Here is a 24,833-nt window from a genome sequence, read left to right as displayed (position 1 = left end):
ATCTTTTCTTCATGGGAGTCTTCTGTTTTGTTAAGCCAGCATAGGCTTTTCAGAAGACTTCCATTCACATTGTAATATTTATGTGAAAAAAAAAACAAATAAATGAATGAATGAATATATATATATATATATATATATAAACATTAGTGAGAGAGGAAAAATGTCCATATCTTATGGATGAAATAAATCTCTGTCTATCTAATATCCTCATCAATAAAAATACTGTTAAAAAGAGTTTCATCGTTCTCTTCGCGTAAGAGAGGGTTATGTTAAATTGGTTGGATAAGCATCTCCTCTCTTGGCATAAAGGGGACTTATAGGGTGCGAACACTCGCGCAAAAAGAAACGTATAATGCCGGTAATCTAACCTAGTTTCGAATGAGATGTAACAAAAGTGTTGGACACCACCGTCGATCCCAGAAAATACACACACACAGCTTGCTACCATCGGTAATTAGACACTAGTTTACAGTCAGTGCATACAGCTGCGGTCAATACCTACAACACAGTGTACAGACAATACAGCGATGGACATCTTAGGTCCAGCTAAAATATAACAAGGTATCACGTTTCATTACCGTACTGTACTGTCTGCACTTTGTAGCGACACGAACAAATCGTCACTTGCAAGCCACGGAAAGTTAACTTTTTCAGCTCGCCGAACGTGGTTTTGGGCGACTCTCCAATGCCTTTAAATTGAACCAATTTTGGCTCAACTACAAAACTCCCCAGCCCCCTAGCTCCCATCCATGCACTTAAAAGCTTCTTGAAGGATCTTATTACTTAATTTCTGTTTTCATACGTTTTTAAAATAAACAATTAAGATGACAAGCAAGAAACATAACATATGTAAAGACATTCTAGTCATTCATGCTCTTCAACATGCAAGCCACAAAAAAAAAAAAAAAAAAAAAAAAAAAATCAAGATTGATAACGGGTCAAAAAAGATGTTCTCCTGATGCTTTTTGGAACATTTCCCGAGATAGAATAACAATCGGGCGGATCGATATCGACTCTAATAGGAGTCGTCGTCGTCGTCCTATGAGTCATGACTGACCCTTTGTGACCCTATTGATGATGACGTTCCAACCACTTCTATCCTGGGCATATCGGTGAGCTGCGCAGATGTTCATGCCGGTGATCTCTTTTATCCCGTCAGCCCATCGAACTTTTGGCCTACCACGTTTTCGTTGACCCTCAACATGACCTTGGGTAATGATCTTCTCCAAGTTGTCACCTTCTCTCCTAGAAATGTGTCCAAAATACTGCAGCTTGTTCTTATCTATCTTCTGACATAAGGTAGCCTTTGCTCCAATTTGGTTCTTGACAAAATCATTTGACTTACGTTCCTTCCATGATATCCTCAGCATCCTCCTCCAACACCACATTTCAAAAGCATGGATTTTCTTTCTGTCTACTGCTCCAAGAGCCCACGTCTCAGACCCATATGTAGCGATTGGAAAGACCAAAGCATTCATTATATGGATCTTGGTGTTCCTTGAGATCCCTCTGTCTTTCCAGATGTCGGTGAGGTTTATAGCAGATGATCTAGCCATGGCGAGACGCCGTCGTATTTCTTGTGAGCATCCACCATCATCTAATAGGAGTATGCCACCCTAAATCAAAAAACTTTATTGAAATGTGCAGACGACACTGCCATACAATTTTACAAACACATATTTTGTATAAAACGTGCGTAGGCTAACAATGGTTTTGTATTGTTTTAAAGAAAACATCTTGCCTTGCTGTGCGGCCTGATGTAGCTACCGAAATGGAGATGGAGTTCGTTTCTACAAAGACGAAAGATTTAGGAGACAAAATTTCAACTGCATGACGGTCTAGAGGCCTACCAAGCTGTTTGAGGTGGGGATAGGCATAGGGCCACAGGCACTACTACTAATCGGTACTAGGCTAGGCTTCAACAACTAGTATTACGGCAGTAAGAGTAGATCGGCATGTTTTGGTCATAAAGTCCAGGATTTCCTGTTAAGTTCCATTTTAGGCTTGGCTTACTACTTATTTGAGATCAAAGCAAACAAGCATAGGCCTATGGCTTCCTATGTCTAGGCCTACGACTGAGTTATACGACTGAGTTATAACAAGCCTAGCCTAGCCTAGACCTACAGTAGTTATACCAGTGCAACCAATGTAACCAAGATTCTAAAGTCTGACTGTAGCTGGGCTGAGTTAGGCCTAATGGACCTATATGCAGACAATTAGCTGTGTATCTCAATCATAGGAATTGAAGTTGAATATGGCCATAAGAAGTAGCCTACTACTAGTACTACTATGGGCATAGCAATACATATTCAAAGTGGCTATTCTTACGACTAGTCGTAAGAATAATTTCCGACTACGCATGCGCAGTTGCTATTTTCACGACCAGAAGTACTATTTTTACGACGAGGAGTAACAATAATTTCAGGTTAGGGTTAGAGTAAGCGTTAGGATTGAGGTTTAGGGTTATATGTTTAGGGTTAGGGTTACTTTACCCCTACTACATGCGCAGTTGCTTTATTTACTTTACTGCGCTTGAATTTGCCTTTGTCGTAAGAATAGTTTATGAATAATTGTTACGACTAGTCGTAAGAATAGCCACGGCCATACATATTACTAGGTCTAATGCTATGCATGAAGGCCGAGACTGTCTATAGATAAACAGTCCTTCTCAAATTCACTTGAGCATTAAGAATTTGTTACTTGATAAACTACCCCAAATACTGCCACTAGGATTCATCCTTGAGCGCACCTAATTAATTCACCAGTCAACATGTATGATTGTAAACATAAGTGCTCTAAATCTAATGGCCAGCACTACTTTCCTGTGCTTGAAGACATGTTTGGCTTGACCACTGAAATAATACTGTGTGTGTTTAATCATGAATTTGTGCAGAGGAGCATTAAGTCTGCCTAGCATTACCAAATGGGGTAGATATTCAATATCCCCTTTTTTGGCCAACAACAGGTAGAGTCAGTTGGTATTGCAATAAGTATATGGAAGATGGTAATAATGGCTTAGCCTAAGATACTCCTAGGGTAAGCACCTAGCATGCTATGCAACAACGCTTTGATTGAAGATTTGTTAACAGACTTATCAGCCATAAGGCTAGTTCTAAATTAGCTAGGCCTTACACAGTTACAGTTTCAGCCAAAAACTCCATAAGGCCTATACAATTTGGCCTACTGCCACTGGCTGAAGTTTAAAACGATAGGGTTAAGACTTAGACTAGACTCAGTACATCAGCAAATATGGTTTAAGTCGAAGACTATATTGCTAGGGTTTTGCAGGCCTGCCAACTCTCGCGGTTTATTGTACTGTACAACTCTCACTGCAAGTCTTCAAAATTTTACGAAAGTTTGTTATACCTTTGAGTTTGACATCAGCGTCCTCGAAATTAGGTCTGTTCACGTTTCACGGTTGCCAAAGGTAGCAAATTTTCAAATTACAGTACAGAACTTCTATTCTAAGTGAAAAAAATATAATTAATATCTGCAATTCATGAATTAGAATTGACCAGACCTTAAAACTATTCTGGAAATTATATTCAAGATGGTAGAAAAGTGTGACAATCTATAAATTTTCTAAAAGTTGTTCTTTTCTTAATGGTGGTGCCACTCCACCATTAATCAAACATATGTTGTTCATTTAAAGGCAATAATAATGAGTAGACAAACATGTTATTAATTCATAACCTTACTAAAAAAGATATATAAACTCTGAATAGGTTCCAAGTTCGAAACAAAGAAAAGTGATCAACAAGACATAAATTTATTAAACACAAGCCATGCTTGTTATTATACTAAGCAATACATTTCAATGTGTAACGCACATGCACACAAAATTCTTAGTAGTTGAATATTTGCACGCACTGTTCTGGCCTTCGGTTAAACATTAGGAGTTGAGACCATTAGCTTACTTAGCCCGATCTGATATTACAAGATGACTTCTCCTGAGCTGGATACCGATGAAGAGTACAGTATCATTGGAAAATATCGTTCGTCAGGACTGTGCCCTGAAAATTCAACATTAAATCTAAGAAGATCGATACGGAAAAGATCAAAGAGTTTAGACTAACAGGAGCAATAAACAGCCACCGAGCTTTGTGCTGCAAAGTGTGAGCAGTAATACTTTTAAATCAAGAAAAGCCAAAATCATGCAATTTAAATCATTGAAATTAAAAAAGCTTCACTGTCCAGTATCAAAAGTATTTGCAAACTTTGATACAGCATTCTGTTCTGTACAAGAATTGTTGATTGTACGCACCTTATTAGCAGTGTAAGAATACCTGCTTTTAGCACATTCAGTCATCGAGTAATCTTTTGTTAACTTTCAATAAGTATATATAAGCATGATTGGAAATCCTTAATAGCAGTATATTGTCTACAAAACTCAGACATAAATCACTTGAACATCAGTTGGTATGATTGTGTATGGTTCTGAATGCTATTTTCCTTTTTTTTTAGGTGGGTGTGGATATGATTGGACCCCTTGCAGAGACCATCAATGGAAATAAGTACATCATAACCCTATGTGACTATTTTTCAAAATGGCCAGAGGCTGTTGCTGTAAGAGGCAAAACAGCATAAACCGTTGCAAACTTTCTGTTTGAAACCATGGCCAGGTATATATCCATCTACTTTGCTTTTACTTTACATAACATATTTTTGAAGTTAGTTATGCAGACCTGCATTTGTTCTCAGTTTTACCTGTGACCCAGAAAGTGGCCAAATGGTTACAGGAATTTCTTGAAGTTATTTTATAAGTTAATGTTAATAAAATGTTATTGGGATAACGGTCAGTGCATCCAAGACCAGGTGTTATGTCAGTGCTTAACTTACTTGTTTTGAAAGAAGTGCTAAAAGAATCTCCTGATTAAACCACACGGCCACTCTGAAGATGCCAATGGTTTACTGCATTACTCATAACCAGTTCTTTAACAACTTGTTTAATTTTTCATTTATTTAGATTTGGGTGCATGAAAATTGTCATCTCAGACCAGAGAGGAGAATTTGTTAATGCTCTGAACAAGTCCCTGTTTGACATGACAGGGGTGGGCCACAGAGTATCCTTCAGCTACCACCCACAGACCAATGGGCTGGATGAAAGATTCAACCAAACTCTGCAAAATGCAAATGTCACTCATCAAAGTTGTCAATCAAAACCAAGATGACTGGGATGAAACACTGTCTCCCATTCTCATGGGGTACCGTACAGCAAAACATGGTTCTACAGGTCTTTCTCCTTTCGTTGTGGTTTGGAAGGTTTGTAATAATTCAAACCTACCATTGCTGAATAGAGGTTTACATTTGTAAAGGTCATATACGGAGAAAAGCAATCAATGACAAGAGAGTTTGGAAAAATCCTGCATAGCTACAGTACACTGATCCTCTATAGGATAAAATCTCATTTGACACATCCCAGGTCCTGGGAAAAACTGCTAAATAGAGGACCACCAATAACCCTATTTAAGTTACAAAACCTTAGTAAGTACAGCAAGTACAAAAGATGAACATTCATTAAACTATAAAAGCATGCCAATTAATTTAGATACATGCAATTAATGCCACTGATATTGGTTTTGTTTTTCAGTTATATATCATATTTTGGGCTGGTATGCAATTTGGACCTATAACAGCACAGAATATACTTTTGTTTTATATTTCTGCTGGTTTGAGTATGTGATGTGACTCAGATTTATGGTTCCAGGGTCTTAATAGTGAAAATAAAATATATAAAAATTTATTTATTCTTCAGTCAACAAAGTGTTGTGAATAATTGATTGTTAATTATCTTCATATATCCAGAGAGCCATTGTTACCAGTCGACATTGAAGACTCCATTGTCCAACCAGAATCTCCTGCTGCAGCGATGCACAGCGGGAGAGGGTTTTTCAACTCATGTCACAGTCGCAGGACATAATCAAAGGTTTTGTAAAAGAAAATATTGGCAAAGCCCAAGAACGGCAAAAAAAGAATTTTGATTAAAGGCAGCAATCAAAACAGGTAATTACATAATGCTATGTTGTGCATTGAAAACTGCACTGTAGTTAAATGAATGGCAACATATACATTGTATTATGATGTTTACGTATATATGCTGGATTTTGTTTTATTCAGAGCTTCAAAGTTGGTTCTATAAGTGTTCTCGTCCGGAATGCTAGAAAGGATGCCCGAAGAGGAGGGAAGCTGGAAAACTCTTGGCTTGGGCCGTATGAAGTCAAGGCTGTGAATGAGAAAGGGCTGTACACACATATTAACATTTCCACAGGCCTTCCTTTGAAGAAGAAATTCAATCCATTTTACTTAAAGAATTTCGCACAAGTAAGATTCCTTTACAGTCTTTTTATTTGGGAGAGGGGGGGTCGGGAGAGGGGTTTGATTGGCATGATTCCTCCATAATTTTCTTAACAATAATCAGTAACTTGATGAGTTCTGTGCTGGCTTATGTGAGGGTAAGGGCTGTAGCTGTCTTCACACAATAAATCAATTTTGACTCAATGGCTTTAAAAAATGAAACATAATTGCCAACAATAAAAGAGAGAAGAATAAGTTAATTAGAAAACTCCAGTTTCCAGACAAATGTTTTCAAATATTTGATTTTATTTGCTTAGTTTCAAGAGGAGAATTTTATGTGATGTCAGTTTGAAACTCAGCAATTAAATGTTCAACTTCTAATTAGCTTCTTGCCAGATCAACTTGGTAAAATCACATATAGTAACTATTTTCTTTGGTGTAGATATCATGCATGGTAATGAGTGGGCAGGGTTAACATGAAACTAGTATCAACATGTTGCTTGACCATTACAACATTTTTAATCTCTGGTTTATTCTGCTGATTGAATGTTTGTAACGGGCGGGACCAAAATAGATTTTAGCTGACGTTCTCTTGTTAGCTCCAATCTGAAGAATGGTAGGTTGGTTTGAGGTGATCCTTGCAGCAATGATGAGCTAAGGAGGGTCGTTATTGCTTTTGGTGCAGATATTGTGCAACAAAATGAGTGGGCAGAGCTTAACATTAATAACTGTTAGCTCCAATCTGAAGAATGGTAGGTTGGTTTGAGGTGATCCTTGCAGCAATGACGAGCTAAGGAGGGTCGTTATTGCTTTTGGTGCAGATATCGTGCGACGAAATGAGTGGGCAGGGCTTAACATTAAAACCTGATCTGCAATTGTTCACCAACCATATGTGGTATGACTAAATTTTATTGTGCTGAGCAGGTTGGGTACACAATGCAATGTTTTCAGTGCTATTATTTTGCTGCATATTGATGAGATGTGTGATAAAATAAGGTTCAGCTGAAATTTCCTTATAAACACAGAATCGGAAGAATTTTATTCCATTTGAGTTGATACTTAACATAATGATACCTCATAGCATGCAGGAATGGTCCGTCTCGTTTTCTTGGCATATATTTTCCACTTTCGCCCATGTTTGTTGCATCTCAATCATCATTTCCAGCTTTTTCTAATATTTGTAGAGCCTTAATTACTATTAAGTGTGTGCAAACCCCCTTCCCCCACACACAAACAAACGCATACACAAATTACTCATGTTACATCATGGAAACCATAATGCATTTTACCTTGGTTGATTTTTCATATATTGAACAAACTAAATATTAAGAAAATGTCCCTTAACATTTTACTTAATTCAAAAGGGAATTGCGATATAGCATCATTCCGGTAATGTTGCTTTACCATTCCAATGTTGTTGTTATAGGAGAAGTGATATACTGCTTAAATCTTCATGGTGGTGGCAGCAACCCAATGAGATTCCTGGCTTGCAGCCGACAATATCAGGAACTTGGCCAAAGTTGGTTGAGTTGATAATCTAACACACTGTCTAGACTGAGTTTGCAGCAAGAACAGCCATCAAATTACCATTTCCCCAAAGAGTGGTGTAGCTGGGAACCACATTGCACTTTGCATGTGTTGTTGGAGTATTAATTTTATACAGGTTGTAAAACACTGCATGAAGTCACATTTATTCTTTCATCAACATTGATTCTATCATCACAGAAATCCTCATAGAGGCATAAATTTCCAGAATAGGGACTGATATTGACCGAATTAAATTTCATCTGATCTTGAATTTGGTATGACCTCTATGTATTAACATATTCCTTAATTAACAAAGAAAAAAATGCAAATTTGTATTCAATAACCAATAAATGTCTCGGAGCGTTTAATTATTTTATTGCAAGAAAGAATTTTTTAACAAAAGGAATCGATATACATATGAACATATCCACAGTGTACTAACACAAATAATTGCTGACCTGTGCTGTGATAGGTTGTTGAATATAGCTGTTGCATGTAATCCATAAATTTAATTATTCCATATTTTAGGAACTTGCAGCCAGTATCATCAGTACAAACACACCAGATGAGGTTAACAGCCCAAGTTTGAATATGATTCAAATATCCAATAGAAGAAATTTGAATTAAAGGTAGTCTGTATAGGCAACAAATTAAAGCATACTTTTCTGAAGATTTCAAAAATTACATTCCTTGAGATTCTTATTTCCAGATTGGTCTCAGACATTCTAAATGAACACACAAGATGACTGAATGTCTCAGTGAGGTAAATTTCCTCCAGGGTGGTAATGACAACAGTTTAAAATGTTGACCAAATGTGGCCGTATTGGAACTTTTGGTATATTTGGGGCCAAACAAACCTCTGCCCCCCTGCACAATTTCCCACCCCAACCTATGTTCTATATTTCTCTTTCACAATATATGTTACCTTCTTACAGGGAGAAACATGATCTAGGTCAATACAGCCCCACAGTTATTGCATATATATCCAACTCTTGCAAAGAATACTGGTTTTTCTATTTCAAATTGAGTTTTCCATTTCATTATTTTATGGATATAGATCCATGTTATTGTGAATTTCTTGATCGTGGAAAATAACTGGCCATGCTCGAAAAGTCACATTAAATATTGTTAAATGTTTTTATTTCAGGAACAAAGCAATCCTGTTACTGTAAAGGTAAGTAACCTAAGACAACCCATGCAGCTTTAGAAATAAATTCATTAAGGCAGGGATTGCAAGCTACGGAGGTGCAAGACTTCATGTGACTTGATCCTCCCCACCTGGAAATGTTGAAAAATGGAAGACTTTTACTGTGCCAGGACCATATCCTTGACAAACTCCTATGCCTGGAGAAGGGAAAATCCCAACCTAAATGGGCACAATTGCAAGGGGCATTTTGTGATGTTCCAACCCCATCCCAAGGATTGGCACTTATTGCAGAATATCATAATTCTCACTTCAACAATGAAGGTTTTAAGTTTTATTATCCCCCAAATATACTAGATTTCCAACATGGGCACTCTCTTTGTCAAGTTCATGATACCTCTACTCCTTTCTCCCAGTAGCATATTCCAACAAATGGTTATTAAGATATGATGTGTTTATCATTTTACTTGATGAGAGTAACTTTTCAGCTACAGAAGCTAGTGACAGACTTCCAAGAAAGTGCTTTGAAACATCAAGCAATCATAAAAAATAGATACAAATGAAGGCTGCAACCCTAAAATTTTCCACTTATATTGATGAGCCACCCATGTCAGATGTAGATTTCCTACAAATCTAAATTTTCCTTCTTTTATAGCTTCTTTGCAGCATCATTCAACACTATGATGGACATAGCTCTGAATTAATGGAAGTAATCAAAGCTCTCTTCCAAGCAATTTCAACCTGAACTTCATGGGCCTCCTGTCTCGCAAGGTTGAAACAGATTCTTCCAGAGTTTGATTCAACTGCACAGGGGGATACATTAGAATTCCTTGGTGCAGTTTACACATCATCATGCACTTCCTGTAACCAAAGCCAGTGCAAACTTTTAGATGAGTAAGAGATATAGATCGTTCTGTGAAAAGCATCAAAGCAACCCCCCAAAAAATAAGTGAACTTTTCAATGTTTTATTTAAATTTATGCCATGTTGGCCCAAATATTCAAATTTGGTCACCTTTGGTCAAAATTCTATAAACTTTTTTTATTACAACTTTTGAGGAAGTTTACCTCACGGGGACATTCAGTCATCTTGTGTGTTCATTAAGAATGTCTGAGAACAATTTGGACTAAGGGCCTACATGAAAGTAACTTGTTAAAAACTTCTAGCAATTATAGCATCCTATAATTTGGGGCATATACAGACTACCTTTAACATTGAAACTGATTGGGAATTTGCTTAGGTTTGCAGGGAAGTAGTCATTTTTAAAAGAGGTATCATGGCACCAGTTAGATCTGACTGATAAACTTGCATCAATACAATGAGGATGCACATTTTGTAAGGCTGGGTTTAGATGATAGTCTGTATCTGATTTATAAGTTTGTTGCTCTTAATAGTAATTCTGATAATTTTAAGTAAAAGCTGAATGAAAGTTTTCATTTATACCTGATAATCCAGAGGGTAAAGGAACAAATGGAAATTGCAATAGAAATGCAACATTGTTGTAATGAGTAACTTATTTTTTCCTTTCCAGGTACTTCTTCTTACATACAACAAATGAGATGAAGTGGACTTCCTGCAATGAGACTTGGCACTGTCGGGCAAACTCATATCCAGTAATTCCAATATATCCTAGTAACAAGGGCTGTATGTCATGCTTGAGTATGCAGGGGCCTCTTGAGGTGTGTCTAGATTGCAAAGATCTTGAAGGCTTTAGTGAGTCCTGGTGAGTTCCTGCAAACTCCCTGTTTTTGTCATATTGTTTTCATTCCATGCTGTTTTGTGTTATGTAAAATTGTTTCAATATGTAACACAATGCATTTTTGTGAAGTAGCAGTATGTGTGTTTATGAGTGTAATGCTAAGAGCCTTTCATTACGATAACTCAATAAACTGACAAATGAACAGTAGTCAAATTCTGAAACTATTAGTGATGTAAGTTAATGGCCAGAATTCATATGTTGGAAATTTTCAGGTTTAGAATCCAGCTTGAGTTGAAATGATCCCATTGAGCAGTTCTAAATACTGTATACAGGCATCTTTTCATATTGACTGTAGATCTCTGGTGTTATGTCTTTCACAATTTATTAATTTATTAAGTGTTGTGGAAAGAGTTAATTTCACATAGGGTGACATGTATATGTGAAATTAATTAACTAGTTAATTGTATTTAATCATCCAGTGTGACGAAATTACACTAAATCACCATTGTCGCCCTAAGTGGTGAGTTTATGCTATGTCGTCCTAAGTGTTGTGAAAAGAGTTAAATTTACCTAGAGCAAAGATGTCGCCTTAGGAGCATTATGTGCAATTATATTTTTTAATTAAATACTTTGGTATTTGTATTAGGCAGAGGGATTATTATAAATAGCACACCATCAGTACGGTTCTCCTTCAATACTTCTCTCCAGAAAGGACACAATTTTCTGGCCAATGGTTCAAGAACGGGATTGATAAAGTATACCGTTTGTATTAGAAACCATTACTTCATCTAGCCAAGGATGTGAAGAATTATTAGTCTCCAGTAGTTCTTGATTCAGTGGTTCATATTCAATTCATGTTGAGTTTTCAGGAACTATTACCAGTTATGCAACGAGTCAGGGCTAGAGTCACTAAATTTCAGAGAAATAAAGTAACTCAAACACAAGTTCATGGACAGTCTTCCCATAGATCTAGATTATGCAGTGACCAAGACCAAGATTCAACTCAAACGTAGGTTTCATAAAAGTGATATCTTTATTAAGTATCTTGATAGTCACTGACTTTTTCATGTTTGCTGATAGTGGTTGTACCAGATGTCATTGTCTTAAACTCCACAAGTCACAAAGTAGCATTAATATTCGGCATAATTTTTTTTCTAATAGGTTCGTGAATGAGTGGAATGGTTTGCCTGAGAAAATTGTACTTGCAAGTACTGTAGTGTGAATGGGTTTAAGAATGCATTGGACAAGCACTTTAAGCATTGTAATCGGGTCTGATCGTTTGTGTCATCAGTTTTCTTCCATCTCCTATAGGGTCTTTGATGGGGACTTGAGTGTCCCTCCTGATCCTTTTTCTTTACTAAACTAATCTAAACTAATAAGGTCAAGCATAAAGTATGTGTGCTGTAGGCCTACGCAATTGCAGAAGCCAACCTTCTTAACCTTTTTGAACTAGCACTTTTAAGGTTAACTTAACCTTTTAGAAGGTAAGCTTAACTTTTTCTTTGCAAATGTAACACGAACACGATTGAGCAAGAGTCGTGCCAGCAATGCCACTGCATGAGGGAAATTCACAGTGACAGAGTAAATAATTTCTTTCCCACCCACGGATGAACACATGTTAGGTATATTACTATAACTAATCTGGGGAAATTGCATTTAAAATATAAATATGTTTATCAGCTGGTCAACAGTTATTTAAGGTATCATTTAATTGTTTTCATTTACTCCATTAGTGGTCTTCCCTTTTCCAACAGCTTTACTGGAAAGACTCTTGCTCAGCCGCATTACACAAACACTTTACGAACAGAATACTGCAGATAGCTGATCGTTAACTATGTTAGGAATCCACATGCAGTTCTGGTTATAAAAACAGTAAAGAGACAAGATCTTTATTTCAATCTATGTTTATGGTTAACTACGATTAAGAATAATGAATTGTAATTTTAATAAATGAGCCCTTCAGTACTGATAACCAGGATGTTAGTTATCTATTTTTTCTTTCTTTACAGTACAGAAATGCAGGGTTGCACTACACCATTTCCCACAGAGGAAGTATGGCAGAAAACAGGTGGAATTTTACATATAAATGCCAAAAATGTGCTGGACAGAAAGGTTGTATAAACTTTTGGAACATTAACACCTCATTCACTTACATGAGGAAACCTTTTCTCATAGATGTTGAATAAACAGTTGTAAGAAGATTAACATGTAGAATTGGTTCTGAAACTAAATCAGTATTTATGAACTCCTCACATCTATGATCTCACCATAAAAGAACAGAAGCAAGTTGTTTAGTTTGAAGAGTTTAAGCAACTTAAAATTAGGAAAAAGTTTCATATTCAAGAAGAAATCAAATTTCAACTTTATGATAAAGAATGGGATGATTGCATGGGTAGGTGTGAAAAACCTCTCAGCTACCTCAAAGGGGAAAAGTGAAAGTAATACCCATCACCTCAGAGCTTATACCATCACAGACTTACACTCACTAAGTAGTACATGTAGCTTATTTGATAGGGAAGTTGTAGATCTGATGAGTAGCCTACTTCTGTGCAGTGTAGCAGAGCAAAAGCGACAGAAGTTTAAAAGCATATATTACTACACAATGTGGTGTAAGAATCAGCTGAACTGAGCCCCAAGCTGCATTCAGAATAAGCTTAGGCCTATATACATTTAGAAATATGTAACTGGAAAGCTCACACCTTTGCAATTTCAGACCAAGATTGGATGGCATGGGCTGATGACATAAATGAAAAGTTGGCAAAACATACATCAGCCCCAGCAAGTTACACAGAGGGATGCAGAATGTGGACAGGTGCCTACACCATCAGTAAGCCAGGGGCACCAGCATATGGCATTATTTTCACAATGCTAACCCTGGCAGCTAAGAGAAGAGGCAGCAGAGTCCACATTCTGACATATATGCTCTTCAAAGTATTGTGCAAAGTAAAGAAATCTTAAGGACCAAACCATTTGACATCTCCTACATATGCCACAACAGCCTACGTGTGGAGAGAGGTGTCACATCTCTCAACAGTATCTTTCAGTGCAACACAGCAGAAAGCCTTGAAAGTTTGATGGCACTTGCCAAGTTTGTGGCCATCAGCTTGATTGCCTACTTCCCTGACTGAGTGATACTGTCTTAACTCATAACAGTGAGTGTGGATAGACTCAGTTTACAAATTACTGGCATCACTGATAAATATTGTCATCTTCATCATCAGTGTAGTTTTTCATCCTAGAGTAACTGGTCATGAATCAGTTGATCTTTCTTATAGATACTAAACTGGTTTATGTTTTTAGTTCTACCATGTAGCTTGTACTTTCTCTCTCTGAGTTGTGCTCTCCTCCATCTGTATGCTCTGCCTCTCTTACGTAATTCATCACATTGCTGTTTTCTTTGCATCTTTTTCAGAGTCTGGATACATGGACTATTTGAGCTCACCTTTAATACTGCAGCTTCCCATTATATGTTATGTGTATGGAACTGTAGTCCCTGTACTGACCAATGCACGAAAGTGTGGTACTATGTTTTGGATTGGTCACAGTGAAAGCCTTATTGATGACATCTGCTTTTGAGTGGAAGTCTCAAAACGAGTGGACCATAATCATTTGCTGCAGGTGGGTGTCTCAGATATTTTGTTTAGCTTCCTGCTGTCAGTGTGGGATATTAGCAGAGAACCCTTTGCAGCATTTGGCATACATGGAAATGTGTACTTCCTGCCCCTCTTGCATACAAATGAATGCTTTTGGCAATATAAATGATTTCCACTGTAGTACTTTGCAAGACATTCTAAACATGTTGATAAAGCGCTTTTGATATTTCAGATATAAGAAATTTATTGACCATAAAAATTGGCATTCAGTCCATCTCAGTAAAACAGACAATAAAACAATCATAAATACACTGAAAATACATAAAAATCTGATTCCTAAAACGAAAAATTAAGACTACTATGTCCTTGTTCTGACACATATATTTGGCCTATTTCCTACATAATTCATTGGCAAGATTGAGAATAGCCCTTTGCAAGAAAGAACGCCTGTATCTCTCGGTTCAGCATCTCATGACAATTAGTCTGCCTGTTTGATTGCTGTAATCTACCCGATGCCCCAGAGGATGTTGGGATGACATGATTGACTTCATATTACTCTGTGATACTCTGACAAGCAAATCATCTACTGAACTGAGGTCATGTGACCGACAAACTTTCCTTGCTTTAGAAACTAGTCTACTTAACTTGGTCATGTCTCTAGCAGTAGTATTTTCACCCCACGCGGCTAAACAGAATGTAATGGTGGTCTTGATTGCGGATTTTAATATAGAACAGAGAACTAAGAGTTGGTCTAGTCCGAATAAATTAAGCTTCTGTAATAGGAACATACGCTGATTAGTTTTTGCTAGAATACGTTTTACATGTTCATCCCACTCCAATTTATCAGTGATGGTTTCTCCCAGGTATTTATAAGATTGTCAAGCGCTTCTTAGTCACAGTTTTTGCAGGAACATATCAGAGGAGATTACTGCTTTAATATAGTCAGTGCTCTGCGGAGTGACTTGAGTAGGTGAACTTGATCTAACAGGTTAAGTTCACTTTCAGAATGAGTAGTTACAGCCATTGTACTACTGAACCTTTTACATGCCTTGCCATCAGCATCAGTTGTGAGACACTTGACCATTAGTGGATTCTTACCTGTAGGTAATTTGGATTCACAAATCTTTCCACCATTTTGTTCATCTCCGAAATAGGGCATCTTTGCTGAACAGCTCTCATTGCCTGGACTTTGTACCTTGTGATCCCTTCTTCTTTTCATTTCACCCATTAAGCACAACTTGTTACTGTGATGGTAACCAATAACAAATGTATCCATGGTGACATTCGCAACTATTACATCTCTGCATTGGCTTGCAGGAGCAAATGGAGTCTTACTTCTTGCATTATACTTAGAGGGTTGTGATATTGATGATCATAGTTTGCCTGAATTGGAAAGTCTTTGGAGAGGCCATGCAGTTGCAGTGTCTTCTTAATTAGAACCCTCTTTTGTGCCATATTATTTTTGATTAATTTCTTTCATTACATGTAGGTACAAGCTGGTTGTAGTGTACTGACCACAGGACTGGGAAGAGACATGCTGTAGAGCAATCTACGAGCTGCACTTGAACTGCCCACTACTCAGAGGCAGCGGGGGCTACCCGTTCCTGGGAAAGGCATCCATACCTGGCGCTTATCCTGTAGTAAGTAATGTTTATATGTACATGCTATTGTGTCTGGGCTGGGTAAAATATAATTCCTTATCCAAGGTTGCCAGGGTCAGCTCTGTGCATCGTTGTCTTTGTAGAGAGTTTCAGAGTATGTTTGGTAGACCAAACCAACTGTGAATGGGAAATAACGGCTTTCAAACAGCATGTGTGTGTATTTGATTAGATGTGTGTGTGCGTGAAGCTATGGGGTTGGAATGGGATTTATTGTGATTGGTGATTACCCAGTATGTGAACATAGAGCATTCGATATTATTTATTTCTTTTGAATTCCTTTTGAAACAGGATTACTGGAGCATGAAGTTGATGGACAAATTTAGGAATGAGAGGAACACATGCAAGCAGTAAAGAGGAGAAGAAACAGTTAAGTGACACCTGTTCCACTGAAAAATAACCAAGTAGATGACCCAGCTAGCAAACAAAGGCATAACATGTAAGTACAGGTATAACTTTTGAGAATGAAGCTCATCTTGAGGAAAATAGACATCATTAAATAATTAACATACTAGACTAAAATTGCATTATGCAGTCCTATTCACAAATTTGATTTGTTTATCACGTGAATATATTCAATGTGATAGGAAGTCCTCTAAAAAACCTTCAGATGTCTTAACAAAGTAGAGGACTCCCTGTAAAGAAAAGGAAAAAGAAAACAAAATATATAAGAAAAAATGAACATGTTCAATTAATAAGATGCAATAATTCTTTGAATAAAGTTTCTTCTGAATGATTTTGCAGAAGGTTTATTTGTAATATTGTCTGATAGAGAATTCCATGTTTTGATTGTACGTGCCCTCAGTGATAACATCCCCATTGTAGAATTATACCTGTTATAATGTGCATTGCCTGAAGATCTGGTATTGTAATGATGAATATCACTGTTACATATTAAGTAGTCATTAAAAGCATTTGGTAACAGTCCATTCCATGCCTTAAAAGCAAATGTAGCAAGGTTAACCCTAATAATGTCATCAGCTTTTAACAACTTAGAACGCTTAAAAAGAGGATTTGTGTGGTCCCGTGGTTTGGCATGTGTTATATGGCGGACTGCTCTCTTCTGGGTAATACAAATGGGATTCAGATTGGTATATCTAGTACGCTACAACAATACGTAATATGTGGCTGGACTAATGTCTGATAGAGAATCTTTAATATATGTTGTGGCAGATAATGCTTAGGCTTAGCTAAAACACCGGTGTTTTTTGCAACTTTTTTTTAATACAGACAGTTGTAATGTGGTCACACCATTTAAGTTAATGATCTATATATACGCCTAAAAATCTAGTACTATTGACTTGTTGTAGTCTTTTACTACCCATAGTAATATCAGCATTCTGTGTAAAATTTTTAGAAGTATTAAAAACTATATAGTTTGTTTTATCAATATTCAATGATAATTTGTTGCCAGCGAACCAGTCGCTGAACTTGTCTAATTCAGTCGATACTTCAATATGAAATAAAGTTCTCGATTGTGATACGAAGAAAATATTTGTGTCGTCAGCAAACAAAACAACTTTAACTTTATCAGAAACATTGGTAATGTCATTAAAATATAGGATAAAAAGCAATGGACCAAGTATAGAGCCTTGTGGCACACCACATTGAATTCTCTCCGGTTGGGAATGAGCATTTTTGTAGGATGTATATTGGTAGCAGTTTGCTAAGTAACTGTCGATCCAATTAAGAGGGGTTCCTCTTATGCCGTAACGGTGTAATTTATTAAGCAGAATTGTGTGGTCTATTGTGTCAAAGGCCTTTGAGAGGTCCAGGAAAACCCCGACACAGGTACTATTCTTGTCAAGATTACTATACAAATTGTCAATGGCATCAGCTAGTGCTAGCTCAGTGGAGTGTTCAGGACGGAATCCATACTGTTCCTGGCATAAAATGTTATATTTTGAAATAAAGTTAAAAATACGATTATACATAAGCCTTTCAACTATTTTGGAAAAACATGATAATAGTGATATAGGTCGATAATTTTCAAAGTTTTCTGAATCCCCTTTCTTAAAGACAGGGATGACCTTGGCAATTTTTAGCATATCAGGAAAAATACCGGTATTGAATGACAAATTACAAATGTGGGTCAATGGTTTGGTAATAAATAGGATAACATGTCTTACAAAACCAGGCTTAAAATTATCGTATCCAGCTGCTTTATCGGGTTTCATGCAAGAGGCTGCTGTTTTTAACAACTCCTCCTCACTGACAGGATGAGAAAACATGGAATGAGTGTTAACATCAATGTTCACAGATTCCTGTGATTTACGTTTGTGGTTGATTTTACTTGCCAGTGATGGCCCTAGATTGACGAAAAAGTCATTAAATTTATTAGCAATGTCATGGTCGGTGTTAATCTCTTTGTCACCATCCTTGAAAAAGAGACAGATACGATGATTGTTTCCGACCTTTACGGAGTAGTTGGTTAATGGTATCCCATGTGCCTTTTGGGTTACTCCTCGCATTATCAAATTTATTGTTGAAATATAATTTTCTAGAAAATTTGATAACATGATTGAGCTTATTGCGATATTGAGAATAAATAGTTTTATTTACACCAGACAGGTTCTTAATATGTCTTTTAAATAGCTTATCTTTTCTTTTGATAGAAACTAGAATACCTGCAGTAATCCACAGGTGTCTCTTTCGACGTCTCTTAGATTTGGTGACGCGTTGCTCAGGAAAGCATTGATTATATATGGCATTGAAATTGTTATAAAACATAGAATAGGCAATGTTTGCATCAGTTTGGGATGAAACATTTTCCCAAGAAGCATCTCGGATTGTTGAGAAGAAATTCTGTACATTTGTTTTGCAGTAGTTCCTCACATACATAGGGCCCCTTTGCCTACTTTTGTGTATGGCAGTTTGGAGAAATAATGGATAATGGTCACTGAGATCGGTTACAAAGATACCAGTTATTAGTTTGCAGTCATCATTGGTTATAACATTATCTAAAAGAGTTGCAGAAGTGCAACCCACACGGGTAGGTTTGGTAATAGTAGGAAAAAATCCACTGGCATATAGTAAGTTTAAAAAGTTAGCAGATTTAATATTGTCAGCAAGATCGATATTATAATCACCCATAATGTACGCACTATGTCGTTCATTCGGGAGTTGGGTTAAAATTTTGTTTACGTATGTCAGAAAAATATGCAGTGAACTTTTTGGAGGCCTATAAATTATGCCTATGGTATAATTTTTCATTGCTGATGTTATGTCAACCTCTATGAACATTGACAGAATCATTGAAAATGCTTATATCATTTCTGAGTTTGAAATTTAAATCGTTGTTAACAAATAAACAAACACCGCCACCTCTCCTTTCGAGACGATGCCTTTCAACAAGCGTATTGTTATTGATATGGATTAGGGGGGATATATCTGCAGTAAGCCAGGTTTCGGTAAATCCAATGACAGAGAAATCCTCCTTCAATAGAGACGTAAATGTAGTTATGTCGTCTAAGTTTTTGTTAAGGCTTCGACTATTATGATGGAATAAAGACAATATGTGTTCGCTAGACATCTTGTTGTATGAAACAATATCGTAGTAATTGCATGTGATAGCTTCCTCCCCTGTTTCAAGGTATTTTGCAGCTTGCATCGCTATAAATAAATAAATGTATAACATGAACGCCATCATCTTTGCATAGGTTCTGCTGAAGAATCCTTTGTTCTGACATTTCTCGCTCTGCTGAGATTAGGAATAAATGTTTTCTTCTTTAGTCTGATAGTTTGAAAGCCGTCTTCGTCTAGGGATATTTGCCTTTTGTGGGGTTGGATGTTTCCCCCTTTGTGTGCTTGCCCCCTCCATACGCTGAGATCCAGTCTCCGGTTGTGTTCTCCGTTGTTCTACTACTTTTTGTGTTGGCAATGTCATCTTTTGTTCAGTTCAACTGTTGTTGGTGGGTTTTCTTTGACTCCTGGTTAGGATTACTCGGGTGCCTGGAGTTCGCGTTATTTTTCTTCTTTGCTGTTGAATCTGTGTTTTGTTCGGATTTCTGTGCCCTGACCTTGTTAGCTTCTTGAATAGCGTGATCGTCCTGTTCAACTGACCCAGTGACTAATCCCTCAGACTGATATTGTGTTTCGTTTTCATGTGTATCTAGGGTCGAGCCAGCGTCTGTGTTGTCATGGCGATACTCTTCAAACGTCTCAGGACAATTAAAGTAATAAAGCTTTTATGTCCAAGTTCTTGGCATTTAAAGCATCTGACCTTTGGGCAATTAGCTTCCCGGTGCCCTTGGACATCACAAACTTTACATTTGTAGTTAGGACAGTTTTTCCTGATGTGATCACTTTCCAAACACAGATTGCATACTTTAGTTTGACCATTGTGCTTTAAGTTCATATTAATCCTGTTAATTCTAATCGCGTAAGGCAAACTCTTGTGTTCTTCAGGTAGTTCTAACTGTACATATCGTATTCTGTTCTTGATATTTGGGAATCTGGGGAAGGTCTTTCGTTTCCATTCGCCTCTTATTTTACACCGATACTCAAAGTTTTCCTGTTAGATCTTTGTCGTGTATGAATGAAGGTACTCCGAAAACACTAACAGTTAGGAACGTTCTGTTGACACCAGTAGAAACTGATTCCCATTCACGAGGAGTCCACTGTCCAAAATAAGATCAGCTTGTTCCTTTGCTTTTAATGTGATAATCCAGCATCCCAAAGATTTCACACAACTAGCAATTCCATCTCTACCAACATCATTCATGATAGCATACAAAATCTCAGTATCTTTATATGAACTGTCGGCAACTCTGATGCTACACTCTTTTAATTTCTCCACTCTCGCAGAATCGGTACTAACAATCTTGTAGGCTAACGAACGTCGCAAGACGTCATTGCCGAGATCTCCAGTGGAAAAAGTATTCCAAAATTGGAATAAAATAAAATTTTCTGCTAAATATTGTCTCAATTAGTGTCTCAAATAATACAATTTGCAATGATGTAGTGAAAACCACTCTATTTAACCTCGGAGATCATTAGAAAGTAGAAAATATAAGAGCTCCTCAAGGAACAGTGTTAACAGGTTGACGGTTGGTTATCCAATAACGGTTGGTTATCCAATTTTTTGACTTCATGAAGTCAGACCAACTTAAAATTGATCTCAAGGATTGGGCTTTTTGATAGGTCTATTTATATGTAGAGATATGCACTAGTTAATTGCAATTTCAGCCCTCCAAACTAGTGTAGGGATATGCACTAGTTAATTGCAATTTCAGCCCTCCAAACTAGTGTAGGGATATGCACTAGTTAATTGCAATTTCAGCCCTCCAAACTAGTGTAGGGATATGCACTAGTCAATTGCAATTTCAGCCCTCCAAACTAGTGTAGGGATATGCAATAGTTTATTTGCAATTTCAGCCCTCCAAACTAGGGCAGGGATATGCACTAGTTTATTTGCAATTTCAGCCCTCCAAACTAGTGTAGGGATATGCATTAATTTATTTGCAATGTGACCCTTCAAACTGGTGTAGGGATATGCACTAGTTTATTTGCAATTTCAGCCTTCAAAACTCCAGGAAGTTGCGGGTAAGGAACCTGAAAAAGTTTGTGGTCAGGACCATTGACAACGTGGTTTATACACGAAATCTAAGATTTATGTATATATCCAAAAATATCAGTTATTTTTATTAACCTTCCCTGCGTCAGTTTATCATCAAAAGCTCTATGAGGTAATAACATGTTTCATTTGTAACTTTTCTAAGATTTTGACTGATATGATGCTTTTTTTGTAGTTTGACGTGAAGTTAGGCGTTGCAGAAAATGTACGTTTGCAGTGTATGCTGAGGGCAGCTATGGAGACCAGGTACAATCAGGTAAGTTCGTTCCTTACTTTTTAAACATCTTAGGTCCAAGCATGTGTTATATTATGTGATATGCCTGCTACTACTGTACTAGATGGAATAATTATTTCAGTATGTGAACGAAGACGTTACAAGTATTCATATTTGCTTGCATTTCATTTTTATATTGTAGGTGATTTCTGTTGGTAGACAGCATAAGGCTAGATAGGTTGTACATATTCTGCGGTATTTGCCAGTAGCACCCTCAGTTTTATCACAAGTTTTTGTAGTATAAGATGGCCGTGTCCATGTGTTCGATAAAGGTAACTGTTGTGTACATAATGTTGTTGGCGTTGGTACATAATAGTATTCCATGGCATTGGGATTAGTTGGTCATATGTACACTAAGAGTTGTAATATATAAGCTGTATTGATTCCCTTCAGCTATCATCTATTGACAAAGCAAATACTTTTTTAGATGGTTATGGATTTTGGACAAATTTAAGATTTTATATCTTATTTTTTTTTATCATATGTCGGTTATAGCCATGATTTTTAGAATAGAAGGTTAATTTTTGACATGAGATGCATTGTGGGTTGCATGGCATAAGCATTTAAAAGAGCCCTTCTACTCCTTAATATTAAAGGAGCCATTCACTCTTTAATATTTTCTGAGCATTAAAGGAGTGTTCCAACATTTAAAAGCTAGTTTATGATTTTATCAAGCATTGTTTATTACACATTTGTTTTCCTTTTCCTCCTATTTTTTGATGTAGAGCTTGCTAGTGGGGAACAAAATACCAGCGCTTAAAGAGAAAAACTGAGTTCTGCCTTCCCTTGCCATACTATATCTCCCCCCACCCACCCCCCCCCCCCCTTGGATGTCGCAACCAGACTTCTCTAACCACCCAATCCTTTATATATAAACAATGTCCAATCAATTGCCAGGTAGTGTTTATAGAGTTATAGAACAACAGTGTTTGTTTCAATTATCAAGGAGACTTCTCTGCATATGCTGGTCTTCTCTACTGCTTTCAAATGCTAGCTAATGGTTAACTTGATCAATTGTCTTGCATTCTTTTGTTGATATAGTTTTGCCTTCTTTTGTGTAATCTAAATAATTAAGTCACTCACTGTTTTATTTAAAGGCAACAATGAGCTAAGGGATTTTTTTTTGATCAACAGATAACTTCTGGAGATGAGTGGAATAACCCCAATGTTCGATGCTTCTCGGCCAAAAGATGTTTTTCTCATCAACTTCAAAGCAGTTGCTACATATTGATAGATAGTGTTCAAAGTTAAAAGTCTGCCAAAGCAATAGTAATAATAATAATAAATCCAGACCAGGTACTAAATGCATTTAACATGTGCACACTTCGGCAGCCGCTGCTGTGAGTATCCACCTTATTAATTACTTTAATGATTCTTAGAGCAGGTTCCTTTTTTCTTTAATTGGATTTTGATCACTTTTTTGTAAGATCTTTAGCTTGACTTGTCACATTTCGATTTGTTTTGATTAATACCTGGTTGACTTTATAAATTTGCTGACCACTTAAAAGAAAAGAAAAAGAAGAAAAAAACTACCTTAAAAGCAATGATGTCATAGATTATGGAGGATTTTAAATGTTCTTTGAATATTCAATATGTTTGCCTAGCATTACCCTTCCTGCAAGTTGTTGACCAAAGCAAATCGTTAAAAGCAAAGATGTCATAGAATATGGAGGATTTTGAATTTTTTGCTTTGAATCTTGACAGGTCTCAACTATGAAGTGTGGCCTATTGCCGATCAGTCAAGATGCCTTGATTTGTGGTGAGATCTCTATACTATGACTACACGGAGATCGTGGTCGAGGAGGAACAGAAGGATCAAATCATCAGGGCCCCTGGACCCAAAAACAAGATCCTATTCTTGCATAACCATGGTATCGTCTGCTGTGGTGGGTCCATAGAGGAGGCGTACTTCCTATCCCTCAACTGTGTAGCAGCATGCGAGATACAGGTAAAGAATTAGCTGGACTTGGTCCAACGTGGTCGGATTGCTTGTAAAACTTAGCATTGTGAGGCCAAATGTTTTCTGGTTATGTTACAGTTTGTTCATTCTCCTCAATTTCAGAATATTTTGGAGACCTGTGAAAGTTACAGAGTTTTCCTTTTTTAAGCTGTTTTTTAAAGAGCCGGGAATGGGGTAAGGGGGGGGGGGGAGGGGGTTAGGGTTGAAAATGGACAAGATTAGTCAACTCTAAACACAAAGTAAATGGTATGGATTGAGTTAATCTTTGTTATGACCCTCTCCTCTGAGAAAAGTTATGTGAAATTTTCCAACTGTTTCCAAACAGATAGATAGAGAGATAGATAGAGAGAGAGGTGGAGAGAGAGGTGTGGAGAGAGGTGGAGAGAGAGACAGAGAGAGAGAGATAGATAGTCCGATAGATAGATAGATAGATAGATAGTCCATAAGATATGGAAACTTGTCGCCCTGCAGCAAAACACATAAGAAATCAAAGTTTTGAAGTTACAATATGAAGTTTACAATATAATCAATTTGGAATTTTTATTGTCTTGGGAATGATTGTATCTCCTAGCCTACACGGAACTTGATTTTGCCATTAGCATAGTCTACTTCTGTATCAATATGTAGTCATTACACTCTCCTCAACTCTCTCCACCCCCGAAGATTCCGCTTCTGTACAAACTTTTGTTTGCTATTTCCTGAGTCAAACTAGGCTCTGAGTAACAGCAGAAAGCCACCCGCAATAGCAAAGCCTGCTCCATGAAATGAAAAGAAAATAACAGCGGTTGAAAAAGTATGTTTGACTGGGGTAATTGCTAGTCTTGATGCGACTTGCCGACTCTAAATCGGATTTATGGATTTGGATTAAGGCATAGTAGGGGATATTTGCTTTCTAACATGTATGTGCACTAATAATGTTGACATTCAGCGATAAAGTTCCCATAATATTCTTTTTGATGTGTGACCCCAAGGGCAAGGTTACCCACCTGGGAGATGTGTTTCATTATTGACCTTGGAAACCAGGGTTTTTTGGCTAATGTAAATCCTTAGAAAAGCTACCAGTTGAAACTGTGGGAAAAATTTCCCTTAGAGATCATTCATGAAAGTCAT

General features: G+C 37.1%; 1 protein-coding gene and 1 long non-coding RNA gene across 3 annotated transcripts in view; both read left to right on the top strand.

The window, feature by feature from the left end:
• Positions 1 to 209: 209 nt before the first annotated feature.
• Positions 210 to 5,247, top strand: LOC139978067 (uncharacterized). 2 transcript variants are annotated; one of them, XR_011796899.1, is made up of 3 exons: positions 210 to 1,863; positions 4,465 to 4,622; positions 4,967 to 5,247. It is a non-coding gene; the product is annotated as an uncharacterized lncRNA (long non-coding RNA). The 2 variants fall into 2 exon arrangements; XR_011796900.1 differs by having other exon boundaries at positions 1,006 to 1,863; positions 4,465 to 4,566.
• Positions 5,248 to 11,337: 6,090 nt separating this feature from the next.
• The window catches only part of LOC139978065 (gamma-adducin-like), a 37,870-nt gene continuing 24,374 nt past the window's right edge, over positions 11,338 to 24,833 (top strand). Inside the window, exons 1-9 of the mRNA XM_071988022.1 lie at positions 11,338 to 11,672; positions 12,418 to 12,535; positions 12,673 to 12,775; positions 14,076 to 14,281; positions 15,746 to 15,896; positions 16,206 to 16,353; positions 21,665 to 21,745; positions 22,898 to 23,103; positions 23,468 to 23,711. The gene's annotated coding sequence lies outside the window, so the exon portion shown is untranslated. The remainder of the gene's footprint in view (positions 11,673 to 12,417; positions 12,536 to 12,672; positions 12,776 to 14,075; positions 14,282 to 15,745; positions 15,897 to 16,205; positions 16,354 to 21,664; positions 21,746 to 22,897; positions 23,104 to 23,467; positions 23,712 to 24,833) is intronic.

The sequence above is a fragment of the Apostichopus japonicus genome, chromosome 12 (assembly GCF_037975245.1).
Source record: "Apostichopus japonicus isolate 1M-3 chromosome 12, ASM3797524v1, whole genome shotgun sequence".
Lineage (NCBI taxonomy): Eukaryota > Metazoa > Echinodermata > Holothuroidea > Aspidochirotida > Stichopodidae > Apostichopus > Apostichopus japonicus.
Note: the sequence above shows the minus strand (reverse complement) of the source record. Positions and strands in the feature narration are given on the sequence as shown.